We start from the raw sequence: 19,180 nt of genomic DNA, 5'->3' as shown, positions 1-19,180 counted from the left end.
GTGTGTGGAATTTCAGTTATTAGAAGAAGACAGTTTTCTCCAGCCACAGATCGCTCTGTTTGGATACAGTTTTATTACATCTTTTGTCGTTTCAAATAGTTAAAATATTGGCAGTTTTCTCTGTAATTGTTATATTTTGATTTTGTTGTCTCTGTTTCTTATTGGATTGTAATACATCACGTGACACGGAAAAATAGAGGCGATGCATTCGCGATCCGGTCGTTTCTTATAAATGCTTTCTTTTCCTGCAATGTTATGGCATGTTACTCCTTGACTAGTGGCTGTGCTTTGTGTGCGCTTTGTTGAAATGTAGTTCGAGTGTGACTTGAGGTCCAAACCGTCAGCGGGAGTGACCTGTCCGGGAGAGAGGCGCTTCGCTCCGGCAGTTTAGGAGTTATCGCTTCTCGGCCTTTTGGCTAAGATCAAGTGTAGTATCTGTTCTTATCAGTTTAATATCTGATACGTCCCCTACCCGGGGACCATATATTAAATTGATTTTTGGAACAGGGAGATGGAATAGGGGCTTGCTCCGTCCACTCCACGCATCGACCTGGTATTGCAGTACTTCCAGGAACGGTGCACCTCCCCTTATAGTGTGCAAAAAACAACGGAGTATAACTTCATCATAAGCTTCAATCTGATAAATATTTTTGACAGAAAAACATTTTGTTACAGGGGTAATTAACAAGGCCTACTTAAGTAATCTTAGTAAAAACAAGATTTATGGTTATGATTCAAAATGTTCATTGTTGCCATCAAAATCACAAATATAAATTTAAAGATTCACACACAGGTAATAACCTTACATAGAACATTTCTTTCTAAAATATCTCTGAAATTGAACAAAGATATCTAAAACCAAACTGTGTAGAGTTTTGGGTAGAGTGGATCTGCAAGCTGACCTTCAATCCTTACATATTATAATATGTATAATATATTACAATATATTACAAGTATGTGAAATTAGAAGAACTAGAACAAGAAGGAAGAAATATGAAATGTACATTCATCTTTGTTGTAGAAGTGTGCATCAAGTCAGAAAAAGGGAGGTTGACTTGTGATTGTTATTGAAGGTACTAAATGTAGTTTTTTTGGTGGGAGAACATATTCTTACAGCAGTACAAAAAAAAAAAAAGATATACATTGCTACATTGTTAGAAACAAACAATGTTAAGGAGGAAAGATAGGTCCTTGGGACACTGAAAGTATACAGTTCACTGTTGGGAACTGGAAACTGTTGTGGGTGGGGGCCACAATTCTGTTTATATACATTTACTGATTAGCAGCAGCTGAGAAAATGACAGAATTGCACCCAATAGCTCCTGATTAGCAGGAAGCCCTATGGCACACAATCTGGCTTCCCCAAATATTTGTGGGGACATGTCCCGACCATCCATATGCAAACCTATACCCTTGTTTTACTATTCAGAATGCATCTTATAGGCCTCTCTTTCACTTAGTCTTCAAAAGTGTTTTTTTTTTTTTTTTTTTTTTTAATTTTATTTTAAATTTTAAAAAATTTCATGTGTAGAAGTTGGCTCTACCAGTGTAAACAAATATTTGTCCAAACTACATACCTTTAAAGATGATGCTCTCACACAATACAGTTCTTTTGGAATACTTAGTCAAAGCTTGTAAATTATTTTAGCTCAGTGCTTCTCAATTATTTTCTGTTACGCCCCCCCTCGCAAGAAGAAAACAATTTGCGCCCCCCCACTCTCCGCCGCAACTATAAATAATATCATTTGTCTATAAAATTGTTATAAGTACACCTCTGCATAACATTATATCCTTATTAACATTAAAGAAAACAAAAAAGAAAGAAATATAGTTCAACTTACAACAAAGAATAACTTTATTAACATTGTTTTTTAGTCTGTAACAGAAAAGATTTTAAGTGCATCAATTTGCCTGAAATTAAAAAAAATAAATCCTTGTTTAAACTGTAAACATTATGACCGACTTATTGCACCATTTGATACTGAAAAATAAAATTAAATAAAATCAATAAATAATAACAAATTCAAATTCAGTTCAGAAACATTAACTCAGGAGCACAATATATAAAACACTTTAACCTACAAAACAAAAATCAAAGCAATTTGTGCTGATTTTTTCTTTCTTTTTTTTTTTATCAAAATGAGGAAGTCAGGATTAATGGCTACAATGAGCACGTTTTGCAGTGCACAGCTTTTCGAAGCGAGGTTTGAAGCATGATACTGCAACTCTCAGCTCCTGCTCAATGTTTAGCTGGGACCTGTACTTAGTCTTCAGTGCAGCAACAGCAGAGAAGCCAGTCTCACAAAGGTAAGACGTTGCAAAAGGAAGCAGAATGCCTATAGCCCTCTGCCCTAAGAGAGGATACTGCCTCTCTACACTCAGCCAGAATTCACTCAGTGTCTGTGATGTGAACCTCAGTCTCAATGTGGAGTCAGACGTCATGTCAATGAACTGGTCCTCTTCTGCAGAGCTGAAACCAGTTGGAGCTGGTGCACTGAAAGGATCTCTCACCCAGTCATACTGGGAACTGTTTTCAGGGAAGTACTTTTTAAAGAATCCCATCAGTGATGAAATATGCTGCTTAATGTGTGGAATCACTGAGGTAGCATCATAGTCAGTAATGTCCACAAATTCATGCAGGTTCTCGAATGAATCAGTGTTTCCTTCATCAAGTTGCCTGCTCCACATTGCAAGCTTTCGAGTGAAAGAGCTGATTTTGTCTGTGACCTGAGGGAGGTGTTTATCTTTCCCTTGAAGCTGTAGATTTAGTTCATTTAGCTTTCCAAATATGTCACTGAGGTAGGCCAGTTTTCCCAGGAAGTTCTCATCACTAAATTTTTCTGCGACTTCATACTTGTGCTCCTGCTCCAAAAACACTCTTATCTGCTCTCTGAGCTCAAAAACTCGGGACAAGACTTTTCCTCGTGACAGCCACCTTGCTTCACTGTGATAGAGCACAGCTTGATGTTCAGCTCCCATCTCCTCACAGATAGCAGAGAAGACTCTTGTTTTTAGTGGTCTGGTCTTTATAAAATTGACTACACCTATAATGTCAGTCATAACCTCACTTAATTCAGGGGAAAGTTGCCTTGATACAAGTGCTTCTCTGTGTATAATACAGTGTGTCCACTCAGCATTAGGTGAGGCCTTCTTGATGAGTGCCCGAAGTCCTTTTCTCTTCCCTGCCATGGTTTGTGCACCATCACTGCAAACACCAATGCAGTTCTCCCACTTTAGCCCATTCTCAGTCAAGAAGCAGTCCAGCATTTTAAATAGCTCTTCAGCTGTGGCTCTGTCTCTGACATATTTACAAAAAAGTAGATCCTCACACAGGGAGTTTGTCAAGTCAAAACGTACATAAGCAATGAACAAACAGTCTTTGTTGCTGTCAGTTGCTTCATCAAATTGTAAGGCAAAACGTTTGTCTTTGAGTTTATCTACCAGCTGTTCTTGAAGATCGTTAGCAATGTCATCTATACGTCTGGGTGTCATTGGACAGAGGGGTAGTTTTTAGTTTTGCAGCACTTGTGTCATCCAGCATGACAGAGACCATGTCTAATGCTGCAGGCAGTATCAGCTCCTCTGCTATGGTGTGGGGTTTTTTGCTCTGAGCAATTTGGTACGCCACCTTATATGATGCTAACAGTGCTCTCTGGTTTACTGAAGTAGCATTCACAAAGCGGGATGATTGTTGGCAATATTCGGCACGTTTTCGCTGAAAAAACTCCAGCGGCTTATCAGCGTGATTGGGGTGTAATGTCTTTAAGTGGCGCCTTAATTTATTTGGCTTCATGCTGTCCGCTGCCAGCATTTTTAGACACAGTAAACACACCGGTCTTTCCTCATCTCCCACTGTAGTCACAGTGAAGCCAAGTGCTACATACACTTCGTCATATTTCCTCATCTTAGCTTTCGGGTGACTTTCTTTTGTCTCATTATCTTCGTCTCTCTCCGCCTTTCTTTTCATCCCTGTTAAAAATTTTTTCATGTTGTCTCTTGAGGGTTTGTTTACTGCACTTCATATCGCCTGCTCGGTGCAAAAAAAACCCTACACCATAGAGCTAATACTCCCTGCGCACACTCTGACAATGAGCGCCACTGCCAACTACTGTAGTGGATGTGCATGTACACTTTATTCTAGTACGGCAAAAAAAAAAAAAAAAGCATGTTCCCCTGGGGCGCGCCCCACTATTTGAGAAGGACTGCTTTAGCTTGTCATGTTTTATACCAATATTCTGTATCGATATTTTGTGTGGTTATTGTTTTGTGAATGAAAGCTTAAAAGTGCCTGCAAACCTGAATAGTTCGAGTGGCACGATTACATATAAAGTAAATGCAAAGACAAGACAACGCGCGGCTGGGCGCGGCGTGAATGATCTGAAAATGCGAATAATAATAATAATTATTATTAATTATTAAATACTAATTATTATTATTATTAAATACTAAAAGTATTGTTTTTATGAGGTCCAGCGACTGATACATGCCAGTGCTTCTACAGCCAGTTGGCAAAGATGTTGTTCTGGAGACAGTAGCTGGGTTTCCATCCAAATATATCGAAATCTTTGAGCGAATTTTGTCAAAATGCGCAAAAGAAAATGCGAATTTATGCCTGTTTCCATTAGTTTTGTTTTGCGATTATTGGGAGAAGAGTGCGCTGTGAGATGACGTCATAAGATAGCGTCTGTGTCCACTGAACAACAACAAACACTCAGCTGACAATCAACAGCTGATCATGGACAGATTCCTGCTGAACTTGTCGGCTCTTGGGAGAAGTCTGGTTACTATTTTGGCAGCGCTAACTTCGTACCAAACCATCCTAAATAAGGAATAAGAGACTAATAATAATAATACTAATAACTAATAATAAGACCGTAGCGTAGAAGTGTGACGTGGTATCCGGTCCAGTCATCGTTTATTCGCAAAACCTGTTTCCACAGCAAAAACTTGCATTTTCTTTTATCGATACGCTGAGAAATCCACCCCTTCCAAGCATAAAAACTTTTTTGCGAATTTTCGGCCGTTTTTCGAATTCCTGGCGTTTCCATCCAAGTTTTTTTTTTTTTTTTTTTTTTTTCCGCAATTTCTGAAAATGCGAATAGAAATAGGTGGATGGAAACCCAGCTAATGATTCAAGAGCCAATCAGCGGTTATGTTATTTTGATGCCAAGAGGCTAGCACACTGTCTAGGAAGCGAGAAGATTCAAGATTTTTATTTGTCACAATCGAGGAGAGGTACAATCGAGAAACGGACAAGAAAGATCAACATGGACAAGGAGAACTTATCAATGTTTGAGGACAGGCTGATTGTGTCAGTTTGGAGTTATCCAATCCTGTATGACGTTACTCTACAAAGCTACAAGAACAACGTGAAAAGAGACCTCGCATGGAAACGCGTCAGTATGGAAGTTAGAGCACCCAGTAAGTTTTTGAAATAGGTCTGCTGTGATCGATTGATTTGATTTAGATTTAGCACATATTGTAAAAACAGCTCACAAAATGTAGAAATGTTTGTCAAGAACTTTGCAAACCGTTGTAGTTGGTTGGCACAAATGGGTCAGGCACAACAAGTTTAGGATGAAATTACACACTGAGGTGTCCAGATGTCCCTATAGTGCCCACCTACCCTATATCCACTACTATTGACATGATATAATAATGATCATGATCATAATAATAATAATAATAATCCAACATAGTTGACTTATATGACTATACAGGTTGACACACCCATACTGTGAACAAAAAAATAGGGAATAGTCAACAAATAAACCAAACAAAAAGGATTGTTAACTGTTATCAGGAAATGTGCCAATTTGTTATGTTTGTGCGCGTGTGAGTTGAAAGTGCATGTCATGTATAACCAGGATTGTATATCGTGTATGACTTTACGTGACCTGATCAATTAGAAAAACCAAGTCACTTTGCACTTCACTAATAAATGGAGGAGGATAACAATGTGGTTTTAACTTCTCATTGTTTATTGTCAGAGGCTGCGTGCAGATCTAAGTGGAAGGGTCTGAGGGACACCTACAGAAAGAAGAACGATGAGAGACAAGGGAAAAAGAGGTGGACAATGGTTCAGCAGGTAAAACCCCAAAGCCGTGGAGGTTTCTGTCCATCCTGTCTTTCCTTGACCCCTTCATAGAGCCTAGAGAGACCAGTGGCAATATGGGACGAATGGCAGAAGTATGGCAGTATTCGAGGTAGGTAATTGAAACAAGGCCCTATTTTTTGTCTTGTCTTCATTCTGTGTGATTTTAACTAGTAGTACAGCCAGCACCATTTAAAAATCAATAAAGCATTCAATCTATCAGTTAAAGGTCGAGGAGCCTGATCACCAGATTTCAGAGGCAGAGCGTGGGGTTGAGCCAGCCACCACCAACCACCAGCAGCAGACCAGTACACCAGCTGCAGCTAGGACCAGCAGCAGACCAGAGCAGACCAGAACACCAGCCGCAGCTGCTGCTGGGACCAGCAGGTCAACTGTTGAGCTGTTTGAGATGGAAGGTTGGTTGATGATTGATGTATTTATTTATAATTATGTAGCAGTTGTTGTTATTGTAGTTTTTGTTATTATTATTTTCCTTTTTTAATTAAGTATAAGAAGCTTTTACAGCATGTACTGTGTCACCAGACCACATTTTGGAACCACACTGTTGGCAATTGGTAGAATGAAAGAATCCTGTCAAACATTATATGCAATACCAACCCTTCACAGCTCATTCATGGAACCGAAAAGTCCTATAGCAAACTCACCAAGATTGCAGTTGTACGGACAGCTTTGGTTATGCTCCTTAGTTCGTATCTGGCAAGTTTTTGTTTCCTAAAAATCCACCGTTGTCATGTTATGAGCAGCTGTCTGTCAATAATTTCTGTGCAGTGATTATTTTTCTATTCTGTTTGAGTTGGGTAATTTTCAACAAGTCAGCGTCCTGCTGCCTCCTGCATATGGGAAATTTCAAAACAGGTGGTATGCAGGATGTTGCATGCATTACAAGTTGCGCTTACAAACTCAAACAATCACTGCACAGAATTTATTGACAGAAAGTACCTCATAACAAATTTGCGGTTGGATTTTTAACAACATATCTTTGTTATATTCACTGTTTACAGGAAGGCCAGAGTTGTTTCACAGCAGTGATGCTGAGGAGGGACAAGTGCAGCTGCTGCTACAGCCTTGAGAGCAAAGAAACCCATCAACCAACCAACAGGTATGAACATATCCATCAATACTTAACGAAGGATATGTTATGACAAGTAGTGTATTCATTGGCTTTAATTCATGTCTTTTTAAACTGCTGCCTCATTTTAAATTTTAACATATATTTATATCAACCCTATACACTTTTGTATTTGTTTTATCTACTGTGTATAGTAGCGAGGGTACCACAGAAGAGGCAGAGAAAGACAACTGATGAAGAGAGATGGGAGAAAGAGCTCCACGACCTCTTGATCGCTTCTCTGCAGAAGCAAGCACAGCCTGCACAGCCTGCCCCTCTCCCTCCACCTCCACCCCCCATGACGGAGGAAATGTTGTTCCTCCAGAGCCTGGCTCCTTCCTTGGAGAGAGTGCCACCAGAGAGGAAGGAGTATGTAAAATTTGAGATCTACAAATTGATTTATCAATACACCACTTTTGTGCTAAATCTGGAGCCAGTAGACCAGCAGTGTCTCTTCAGGGAACGAGCCAGTTTCCCACAACCAAGTGAAATCAGATTTTCCTTTCCTTGTAATGTTAAAAAGTATGTTCAAAAGTTTTCAGGTAATGCCAAAAAAAGAACCCGTGTTCCAATGGGTTCAATGTCATGTGTGATGTTTACATTGTTACTTTTCAGGAAATGCAAAAAGGGACCCATGTTAGATTGGATTGGATGTTTTATAATGTACATACTTCAGTGCACTTAAATAATTCAGTAAGGGCTATATCCCCCTTTAAAACGAATCAGTTGTTCGCACTTTAAGCCTGTGAAGGCAATATTTCACTATTCTTGTGTCCAGAACAGGAATAAAGTTGTCCATGAGGACTAAAATGTGACTTGTTGAATGTTCTTCATCAAAATTTGCGGATTTGAGAAGAGCCAAGGCTTTACCATACAAGCCAGGCCTCGTCTCTGCATGGGGAATGTTTAAAGGGGTCCTTCTACCCATTCCCGCCAAAATTCCCTGACCCATCCAAAGCCTTGCAAAGTTACACCATTGACTGGAACTATCACATAACATAGCATTGATAATTGGACAAAGCAACAATGCATCAAGTTTAGAGCAGAAATCAGGCACTGCCTTTCCTCCTTTGTTAAGGGGCTTGTACATAATTTCTCTTTTTAGCAATTCCTGTTGGGAACCCCATATAAATTGGAACATTGTTCTTCTCAGGGCAGTTAGAAAGAAGCTGGGGACTGGCAAAGTGGCTGCAAGAAAGGTGAGGGAGGCCAGGACCTCTGCTTTCAGTACCAGGACCTTTCCTGTGATGGTGAGATCCCTTTGTTCCCAGCTGAGCAGTTTTCCCCTTATTCTAGGGAGCCTTTGTTTACAATTTACAATTTCCATCTCCCTCCCAATCTCAGTTCCTAGCAGTTTGATCCTGTCTGCCTTTTCTCCTAGGCCAAGATCCAATTCATCTTCTGCCCAATTTAAGTACAAAATCTGGCTCTTGGCCCTGTTCAGTTTAGCCCTTGAAGCTTGGGAAAAGAGATCACACCACATGAGACTGTTAAAAATAGATCTATTATCACAGCATAAAATAGTCAAATCATCCATATCAGCCAATGGGGTGCAACCTCTGCAACACCAGTAGCCACACCTTGATGTTTTATCAGTGGTTAAATTATTGTCTTAGGAATGTGGTTAAATTATTGTCTTAGGAATGTGATAAAAAAAAATATAGAAATATTATTGAACTCAAGTCTCCATGGGGTGAGTAATCGTTAGAATGAAAAGGCATTTAGGGGTTGAACTATATCTTAAGCTAAAGAATGTGTAATAATTGGTCCAATGCAGTTATTATGCTTTCATTTATATATATATATATATATTGTTCTCTTTTATAATGTACATACTTCAGTGCACTTTAAAAATTCAGTGAGGGCTATATCCCCCTTTAAAATAAATCAGTTGTTCACACTTTAAGCCTGTGAAGGCAATATTTCACTATTCTTGTGTCCAGAACAGGAATAAAGTTGTCCATGAGGACTAAAATTTGACTTGTTGAATGTTCTTCAGAGAATGGTTGACACTCAGAGGAAAACTTACATGCTTTTATTTTGATTATGATTTAATTGTTTGGCATTGAACATTTGAATATGACATATAAACATTGTCATATTCAAGGGAAAAATACAGTATGCAACCAGGGGTGGGGGTTCTAAAAAACACTAGTCCTTGCCCATGAGGTGTGAACAGTATGAGGGATTGAATGTAGGAGTCAGAAGTAATGTTGGAGAACCCTGACGTATCAGTGATGTCAGTCATTTCCAAATTTGGTCAATGTTTCAGCATGCTACTATATCAGATTTGGGTGTTTGGGCACTGTTTCTCGTTCACCTGTTCGAACATGTGCTCTGAATTATGTGCACTTTGGGTTATGGGGTGTGCACAGTATTAGGGCCATATTTGGGCACTGTCTAGTATCAGTGATGTCAGTCATCTCCAAATTTGGGCCGAATGATGTCAGTCAGTGATGTCAGTCAGGCATTGGCAGAATCCACTTAACAGCTTGCAACCATACTTATATTTAAGTGCAATGGCTTCATTTAGCCATGGGACAGCTCCCTCTGCATTGAATTGCTCTGCGAACACTTTCCTAACCCTGAGGGCCTCTGGACCAAAGTTGTTGGCACCGACCCTTCCCAGACCTTGCAGCGGCACCACTTCACCCACAGGGTCGTTCATGTTCCCCCTCACTGCTGTTGTCTGGGATGTTCTCTGGATGAAGTTGTGGAGAACACAGGTAGCCTTCACACATGCCTCTGCAACTTCTGGACAGATCTTGATGGCACGCCTGTACAGCCTCCACTGGGAAGAGAGGATCCCAAACGCATTCTCCACAAAGAGGTGAGCTCGGGAGATCCGGTAATTGAAGATCCGTTGCTCGGTAGATAGGCCCTTGGCGGGGTATGGCCTCATGAGGTTCCTCCTGAGGGGAAAGGCCTCGTCAGTGACGAACACGTGTGGCTGAGGTCCTCTGTGCTTGGCTCCTGGCAGTGGCAGGTCACCCGGCAGTTGGAGGGTGCCATTGCGCAGTGCTTGACCAAAAGCTGAGTTGGCCAGAATTCCACCATCGCTTGTCCTCCCATAGCCACCAACATCAATCAGGCAGAAGCATTTTTTGGCATCAACAACTGCAAGGAGAACTATGGAGAATGTTCCCTTGTAGTTGAAAAATTGGGATCCTGAGTAGATGGGGGCTTTGAAGACAATATGCTTCCCATCCATTGCTCCACAGCAGAGAGTTAAGTTCCACAGCTCCTTAAACTCCTCCGCATTAGTCCTCCATTCCTCTGTGGTGGGCACAGCCATGAACTCCCCCACAAGGCACTCCCATATAGCACTGGCAACATCAGGGACAATTGCAGCGACAGCTGAGATGCCCACACGAAAACTGTCAGTGATGGTCCGAAATGAATCCCCAGTGGATAGGTATCTGAAAAATAGCAAAAATCAAATATGTAGTGAAAATCTTAGGTGGTTTCATAAAATGTATACCATATTTTATAATGTGGCAGGTGTTATAATAAAGTGCTTACTGTTTATACTGTTACTGTATTTTATTGATTAATGAGCAACTTTTCCTTTTAAAGGAAATTTTATTGTATATTATATTTACTTTTGATAAATGAGGGACCAAATGGCCTACATATGTTTCAATTACATCTAAAGAGAGATTGTGTGTGTGTGTGTGTGTGTGTGTGTGTGTGTGTGTGTGTGTATTTAAGTCTCCAACAACTGTAAATGTTATTCATATATAATTTACATTACATCCATCCATTTTCCAAAGCATATTTATTGTCCATATATATATATATATATAGATAGATAGATAGATAGATAGATAGATATAGATATCACTGATTCTTGAGAATTTGGATAAATCACGTCCCACTAAGAAAAATGCTATTTCTGCTGGAAATTTACAACATTTTAATGAATAAAAAGAATCAAGGGCATAATCAGGGGGTCTTTTGCACATTTGTAAGGTTCTTTTATAGGTTTATTTTTAATTTGTATTAATTTAATGATTATATGTTGGCCCATGGCCTACAAAACCAGTTGTCCTCGAATAGGAGATAATAATTTCAACTTGATTAAAACAACAAAAAGTAATAATTTCATTGAATAATATCTTTACCACATGAAAGAGTACATCATAATATGTATTAAAAACTACAAACGATGGGTTTTGAACAATATTTACTATTATTTTGTGGTTACTCAAAATGTGTCCCAGATATTCGTCACCACCGTCAGATATATATTTTAAAAAATAATAATAAAAAAACTACAAGGTCAGCTACATTCCTGAGGACCCCTTTTCAAACCTTCAGCTCTGCTGGATGCTTCAAGACCGCTTAGGCTCCTGGAAGTTTTCTATTTTTTCTTAAATCTCTTCATATTTTTGGACACTGCTACTGTCACAACCATAAATTGTCAACACCGTCACTTCTGTATAAAAAATATTAAATTAGATTATGGAATAAATGTATACTTTTTAAGAAGAGGTCTGATGCAGGTAGCAACAGGGTGAAAACAAGCTGGCTAATGTGAACAACTCATGTTTATCATGTGAAAGAGCAGGTTTTTGTCACCACCGTCAGACGTCACCACCGTCAGGTTTTCTGTCTGACGGTGAAGACTGAAGTCTGAAAAATGCTTATAACAGTGCTCAGGATTGTTATTTTTTGTACCAAATAGTTAAATAAAGTTGTTAAGCAAGAAGCCATTGACTTGAGTGGTATAAATTTTGGAATTGTATATTGTAATGAGGCCACTGTCACCACCGTCAGATTAGTGTCACCACCGTCAGAGGCAGTTATATTGGTTTTAAATGAATATGCTTACAATATGTTTCTTTGGTGCTGTTGAGTTATTAAAGTAATAGTCTCTTTAATACAAAAATATGTTTTTCAAATTAAAAAAAAAAAAACATTACGGTGACGGTATTGACAAAAACAAAGTAGCCTAATAACTGGAAAAACGTATTTTATGAAAAAAATGCAAAATGAGGAGGTTGCACCGGTACATTGCTTAACAGCCAAGACCTTGGCCTATAATGATATACCTTCAGATTTTGTAATTAAACGCACTTTTTTTTTTTTTTTTCAAAATTAAAACCTGTTTTATCCAAAGTCCCAAGAATCAGTGATATATGTGTGTGTGTGTGTGTGTGTGTGTGTGTATGTATATATAGCTATAGATATCTATCTATAGATATATAGATCTATCTATAGATATATAGATACATAAAGATATATAGATACATATAGATATCGATATGTATCATCATATTATTGTCAATATCTTTTTTTCCAAGATTGAAAATACCAGCACAACTGTATTTATTAGAGGCAGGAAACAAGGAAGACCAAATACCTGGAGCATCAATAGACCATCAAATCACTTCACGCAGTGACTCTAATAAAACCATTTTGAATTTTCCATAATACAATTTTTTCATCATCGCTATGAGGGTCCTGGTCCCCAGATGGACCAGGACCCTCTGACATAACTCAGCCAGGGCCATCAAGCCAGCCAGCAGCTAGTTTTTCTGGCCCAGGTCCCACTAAAGCAGACCAACACCCAGGGACCCCAAGTGGTGAACAATGCCAAGTGACCTCCGAGCCAACCACCAACCAAGGCCAACAAGCCCCCATGCCTCTCTCTGAGATAGTTTTGGTCTCCAACATGGGTGATGGGACTGGTGACGAAACTGACAGGGAGGCTAGTGACAGGCTTGAGGCTGAGAGCGATACACACCCACCCACACCCACACCCACATATACATTTATCTATCTATCTGTATATGTTATATACCAAAGTTTTTTTTTTGTTTTTTTTTACTTCTCTGGGAATGAAATTTCTCTGTCAAAACTACATGATGCACTTTCAATTGTGTTGCTTTATTGATCACCTATTACACAGTAATATATACATGAAAATGTGTTTTGACAACCCTGACAGTTTCAAGTGTCTAATGATATTATCTTTGCGCATGTTATCAGGGGAGAGCGCGAACGCAGTCCCCCACAACTGGAAATTATGCAGTCAAGATTTCCACATTTGGGGAATTTGCAGGGGTCAGCACAGCCGGAGTGCAATAGCTGAGCTTCACCCTGGGTGTATATGTAGAGCAAACCTAGCAGTGAGATCATCTTCCACACTGACACCAAAACTCTGTACCTTTCTGATATCTCCAACAGTGTCACCATCTAGCCATGAAGCCCATTTTGTGCATCAGCAAACAGTCACTGTCAGAGAACGGAAGTATTTCACTGCACTTACTTGTGTCCTCAACAGCTGCAGTGAAAACACCTGGCCCAGGATGGATCTTTCTTCTGGGCACTTTTGAGTGCCTCACAGGTCAGCAGCAGTGATGCTGCAGGAGGAGTACCAGGGCTATCACACACTCATGTTCCTTTGAGGTGCAGTTCACTGTTTCTCCAGCAGATGGCAGCCTATCCTCAGATATGGCAGAAACAGGCAAATCCTCATCCTCCGACTTGAGCTCCAGTCAGAACACTAGCTGTCAACACTTGTGGATGACTTTGGTCCAGAGGGCTGCACTACAAAGCAAGTTAAACAGAGCCAGGCTTTTTTTGTGTGAGCTGGCTCAACAAAACCTAAAGCCCCAGTCACAGATAATTGGTATCAGGACGGTGGTCATTATGGAGAGCTATGAGCTATGATTTGAATTTGCTCCTGGCCTGGTTTGCTGTGTGGTTGTTAAGCTTTCATTCACAAAACAATAACCACACAAAATATCAATACAGAATATAGGTATAAAACATGACAAGCTGAAATAATTTACAAGCTTTGACTTTAAGTATTCCAAGAGCATGCACGCAGTTTGGCTTGGGGCAGGGGGGGCACTGCCCCCCCCAGTGGCCAGAGTGAAAATTGCATCTGTTGGGGTGGAAGCGACCGTTTCGTCAGCTGATGGATGTTGGCAGTGTTTTTTTAAAACTGATTTGGACTGGAAACGGAATTATTAGCTAAGGCAGGCTGCCATCGCTCAACGATCTGGATGGAATTCCACGCACAAAGCTGGAGAGGCAAAGTCCCTACAGAGAGTGATCGCTTCTTTTGCTAACGTTAGCACTAACTTAGCCAACGTTAGCTAGCCTAGCTACTTCTGTCTCTCATAGGTTCAGGGCACTAAACCGGGTTAGGCTAACGTTACTCTGTTTCGGCTACTGTGGATTATGGCTACACCAACGTTGATGGACTTTCATGTTGAAATCAAGGTAAGATGGCATTTGATATTAATGTACCCTATTCATCCGAATATAAGACAATATTTTTACCATTGAAAATGCCCTGAAAAAATGCCCTTGTCTAATATTGGGGGTCTAAACAAATACACATGTATTGTACTTGCATATGTAAACCAGCAGGTAGGCTCGCCTGATGCCGCGATTACCAGCGAATGGCCGCATTGCGCAGTCAGTAATCAACCATGTTGGCTGTGCCATTGTCCATTGTGCTGCTGCAGCCGCCTATGAACAAAAGTTGATTTATAATGAAAGGTATATATGGCAGTGTGTGTGCGCCGCTCACCTGTCAGATCCGGCAGACCTGACCGGGTGGGCGCGGTACCGGCCGGTGCTGCAACCGGCCCGCCTGATGCCGGCCGGTGGCTCTTTTATTCAAACAAGATTTTGTCCATATAAAAAGTATTTTTTCCGAAAACAGATTATTATAGATTTCCGAGGAAAATATGCTGATATGTGGTGAACCTACTGTATCAGCAGGATAAACGTCTGTCAGTTGTTACATGGTCTGTCACCCCCACATGGCACCAGATTGCACCATTTCACTATACAGTTGAAAAAAATCTCTAACGTGGGGGAGGGGTACACTGCCTTAGCCCCCCCTGTGTTGCCCCCCCAAGTCAAAAAGTCAAACTGCGCCTATGTCCAAGAGAACTGTATTATGTGGGAGCATCATCTTTAAAGGTATGTAGTTTGGACAAATATTTGTTTACACTGGTAGAGCCAACTTCTACACATGAAATTTTTTAATATTTAAAATAAATTAAAAAAAAAAAAAAAAAAAAAAACACTTTTGAAGACTAAGTGAAAGAGAGGCCTATAAAGATGCATTCTGAATAGTAAAACAAGGGTATAGGTTTGCATATGGATGGTCGGGACATGTCCCCACAAATATTTGGGGAAGCCAGATTGTGTGCCATAGGGTTTCCTGTTAATCAGGAGCTATTGGGTGCAATTCTGTCATTTTCTCAGCTGCTGCTAATCAGTAAATGTATATAAACAGAATTGTGGCCCCCACCCACAACAGTTTCCAGTTCCCAACAGTGAACTGTATACTTTCAGTGTCCCAAGGACCTATCTTTCCTCCTTAACATTGTTTGTTTCTAACAATGTAGCAATGTATATCTTTTTTTTTTTTTTTTGTACTGCTGTAAGAATATGTTCTCCCACCAAAAAAACTACATTTAGTACTTTCAATAACAATCACAAGTCAACCTCCCTTTTTCTGACTTGATGCACACTTCTACAACAAAGATGAATGTACATTTCATATTTCTTCCTTCTTGTTCTAGTTCTTCTAATTTCACATACTTGTAATATATTGTAATATATTATACATATTATAATATGTAAGGATTGAAGGTCAGCTTGCAGATCCACTCTACCCAAAACTCTACACAGTTTGGTTTTAGATATCTTTGTTCAATTTCAGAGATATTTTAGAAAGAAATGTTCTATGTAAGGTTATTACCTGTGTGTGAATCTTTAAATTTATATTTGTGATTTTGATGGCAACAATGAACATTTTGAATCATAACCATAAATCTTGTTTTTACTAAGATTACTTAAGTAGGCCTTGTTAATTACCCCTATAACAAAATGTTTTTCTGTCAAAAATATTTATCAGATTGAAGCTTATGATGAAGTTATACTCCGTTGTTTTTTGCACACTATAAGGGGAGGTGCACCGTTCCTGGAAGTACTGCAATACCAGGTCGATGCGTGGAGTGGACGGAGCAAGCCCCTATTCCATCTCCCTGTTCCAAAAATCAATTTAATATATGGTCCCCGGGTAGGGGACGTATCAGATATTAAACTGATAAGAACAGATACTACACTTGATCTTAGCCAAAGGCCGAGAAGCGATAACTCCTAAACTGCCGGAGCGAAGCGCCTCTCTCCCGGACAGGTCACTCCCGCTGACGGTTTGGACCTCAAGTCACACTCGAACTACATTTCAACAAAGCGCACACAAAGCACAGCCACTAGTCAAGGAGTAACATGCCATAACATTGCAGGAAAAGAAAGCATTTATAAGAAACGACCGGATCGCGAATGCATCGCCTCTATTTTTCCGTGTCACGTGATGTATTACAATCCAATAAGAAACAGAGACAACAAAATCAAAATATAACAATTACAGAGAAAACTGCCAATATTTTAACTATTTGAAACGACAAAAGATGTAATAAAACTGTATCCAAACAGAGCGATCTGTGGCTGGAGAAAACTGTCTTCTTCTAATAACTGAAATTCCACACACACAAAAACAAATGGCGCTCTAGTGGAGGATCATGGTAACTGCAGGGGGTCAAGCCGACCTGCGGCACAGCTCACAGACCAGTCATCTTTTTGTTTAAAATCAATGTTGGGGGCTAATCTTTACTCCTATAAGCTATAGACATTACCCGATACATACCTACTGCTGCTTTGAGTGTCTTTTCTGATCCCGTATTATCCGCATGTCACCCGTACTAAAGAACAGCTGAATAAACAACCCCCCCACCCCCCCAAAAATAAGTTTTATTCTCCTATATTTGATTTAGAGCATCGGGTGCATAAAGTATAATCGTTACACACATTTTCGTGGTAGAAAACTTAATGTAAATATTTTTAAGTATAAAAAATAATATTAAAATATTATTGCTCATTACAATGAGCAACAAATAACAAAATATTGGGGAAAAAAGAAAGAATGTAAAAGGAGGGTAACGTTGAAGCCAAACATGGCTAAATATATTATATTTGGATATTATATAGATATTATATTTAGCCAAAATAATAATGTAACTATTTATGAGTCATCTGCCGAAAAACTGGGATTGTTAAACAAGCAAAACAAAAAAAAAAAAAAAAAAATTCGCGAATTTCCATTCTCTGCCGTCAGTATGCTTTAATGTGCTGTAAATTAGCTTGAGTAAACAAATATAATGTGTAATGTGAGAGTTCCTTATTCAGCCTAACTCCACCAACAGATAGATGGCGGCTTGACGGTCAAGGTTACATCCGCACAAAACAAGATTTCTAATTGCTGTCAGTGTAACTTAACTGTTAAATAAGAGTCAAACGGCCAAATGGGCATGAACTCATGAGATTCAGTGGTCTCCCACAATAATTTATGCTTTTAAAGAACAGAACAGAATAGAATAAAGAACGGCTGAATAAAATAAAACTGAGCTCACCGATACGATTCCTGTGTTAGCTAGACCTTCTCCTGTCAGCGCCGTGTCTTTCTGTTCCGTTGGTAATGAAGAAAAAAGCAAACTGCTAGCCGCTTTAGACTTTGTATAACATCCATTCCGTGCTGCTGTACCACAGGCTGACAGATGAGCGCCTTTTAGCCGGTAACAAGCTCCTCTAACCGGGCCGAGCTGATCCGGGAGTGTGTGAGGGCTGCCGCCGGCCTCGTAGCTAGGCGACAGGTTAGCCCTCTTAGCCGCTAGCTAGCTCCGTTAAACTCTTTACAGAGAAACAGCTTCAGCAACGTTTCCCGCTCAGGTTTTTTATCCGCCATGAAGAAAAATGATTTGAGGTGGATTATTTTTTGTGAGCCTTGAAAAAAAAAAAAATAATAATAAAGTTTATTGCCAGTTTAGTCCAACTGTACGGTAGCTAGCGACACCGGCGCGCTGCTGCCGTGTGAGGGAGAAAAAAATCCAGCAAGAGCACAGCAGTAAGGTGTGTCCGAGAACTCGCGAGACACCCAACAGCACGTGTGCGTGTTCATAAAAGTGATGGAATTCTGATGTGCATCAATCAAAAGACCTGGAAGGTAGAATATACTACAGACAATCCACCTCTCCCAGAATTTCCGAGTCTGTTTTGTGTGTGTGTGTGTGTGTGTGTGTGTGTGTGTGTGTGTGTGTGTGTGTGTGTGTGTGTGTGTGTGTGTGTGTGTGTGTTTTGTTTTTGTTTTGATTTGTTTTCAACAGATAAACACACTCTGTCACTGTCTCAGCTCCAGCTGTCCAGTCTAATGCAGAACAGGTCAGCAGCTCTGCCATAAATTCTACCTTTATTTTTATAATGTTCAGTTTGTTTTGACATTGTGGAGGATGTCAGTTTAATTCTGTGTTTATTATTGAGGTTGTAGTTTGCAGAGGTCTTGTGCTGGACTACATTATATTGAGAAGTGTTTCTATTTTTTTTTCCTCCCTATTTATTTAAAAGTGGGGGCTGGAGGGAGGGGCAGAATAGTGGAAACAGCCTTCAATAAAATGCGGTCCAGTCCAACAGCAGCACTAACTATGAGCTCAATGTCAAACATAGAACTGAATGAACACCTCTATTACTGTGACAAGAAGAAAAGCTGAGCATTATACGCAGCAGGAAAGGAAACTTTATGGCACAACAGTTGGATTAGACTGTACAGGTGGCCCTAAAAAGAATGAAGAGAGAAAACAGCCTCGTGGTGCAGAGAGAGGCAGAAAAGCCACTGGGCTTATTTGAAGCCTCTAAACATTTCATATTAGCTCCACCCCGTTTCAATCAGTAGCTCACAGACCTTCCTATTCAAATTCATAGGAATCCTGGACTACTTACAATTGAATTTCTAAGATAGGATTTTAGAAACTTTTCATTTTTCAACATGCCCAAATCTGATATAAAAGCCACATTTTTAGTGAGCAAAAGTGCTGTTTAGTTTTCATCCCATCTGTGTGTGAGGCAGCCTTTGTGTGCACTCGGTGTGTATT

General features: G+C 39.8%; 2 non-coding genes and 1 pseudogene across 2 annotated transcripts; 1 reads left to right on the top strand and 2 right to left on the bottom strand.

Annotated features, from left to right (window-relative positions):
* Window positions 1–396: 396 nt before the first annotated feature.
* LOC115370813 (U2 spliceosomal RNA) lies at window positions 397–587 on the top strand. Its single transcript, XR_003929293.1, has one exon. It is a non-coding gene; the product is annotated as a U2 spliceosomal RNA (small nuclear RNA).
* Window positions 588–13,214: 12,627 nt separating this feature from the next.
* LOC115370806 (uncharacterized) lies at window positions 13,215–13,399 on the bottom strand (annotated as a pseudogene).
* A 2,764-nt stretch (window positions 13,400–16,163) lies between these two features.
* LOC115370816 (U2 spliceosomal RNA) lies at window positions 16,164–16,353 on the bottom strand. Its single transcript, XR_003929296.1, has one exon. It is a non-coding gene; the product is annotated as a U2 spliceosomal RNA (small nuclear RNA).
* Window positions 16,354–19,180: the final 2,827 nt, after the last annotated feature.

This window comes from Myripristis murdjan, chromosome 13, assembly GCF_902150065.1.
Source record: "Myripristis murdjan chromosome 13, fMyrMur1.1, whole genome shotgun sequence".
In the NCBI taxonomy this organism is placed as follows: domain Eukaryota; kingdom Metazoa; phylum Chordata; class Actinopteri; order Holocentriformes; family Holocentridae; genus Myripristis; species Myripristis murdjan.
The sequence above is the reverse complement of the archived record's forward strand: the minus strand, read 5'-3'. Positions and strand labels throughout refer to the sequence as shown.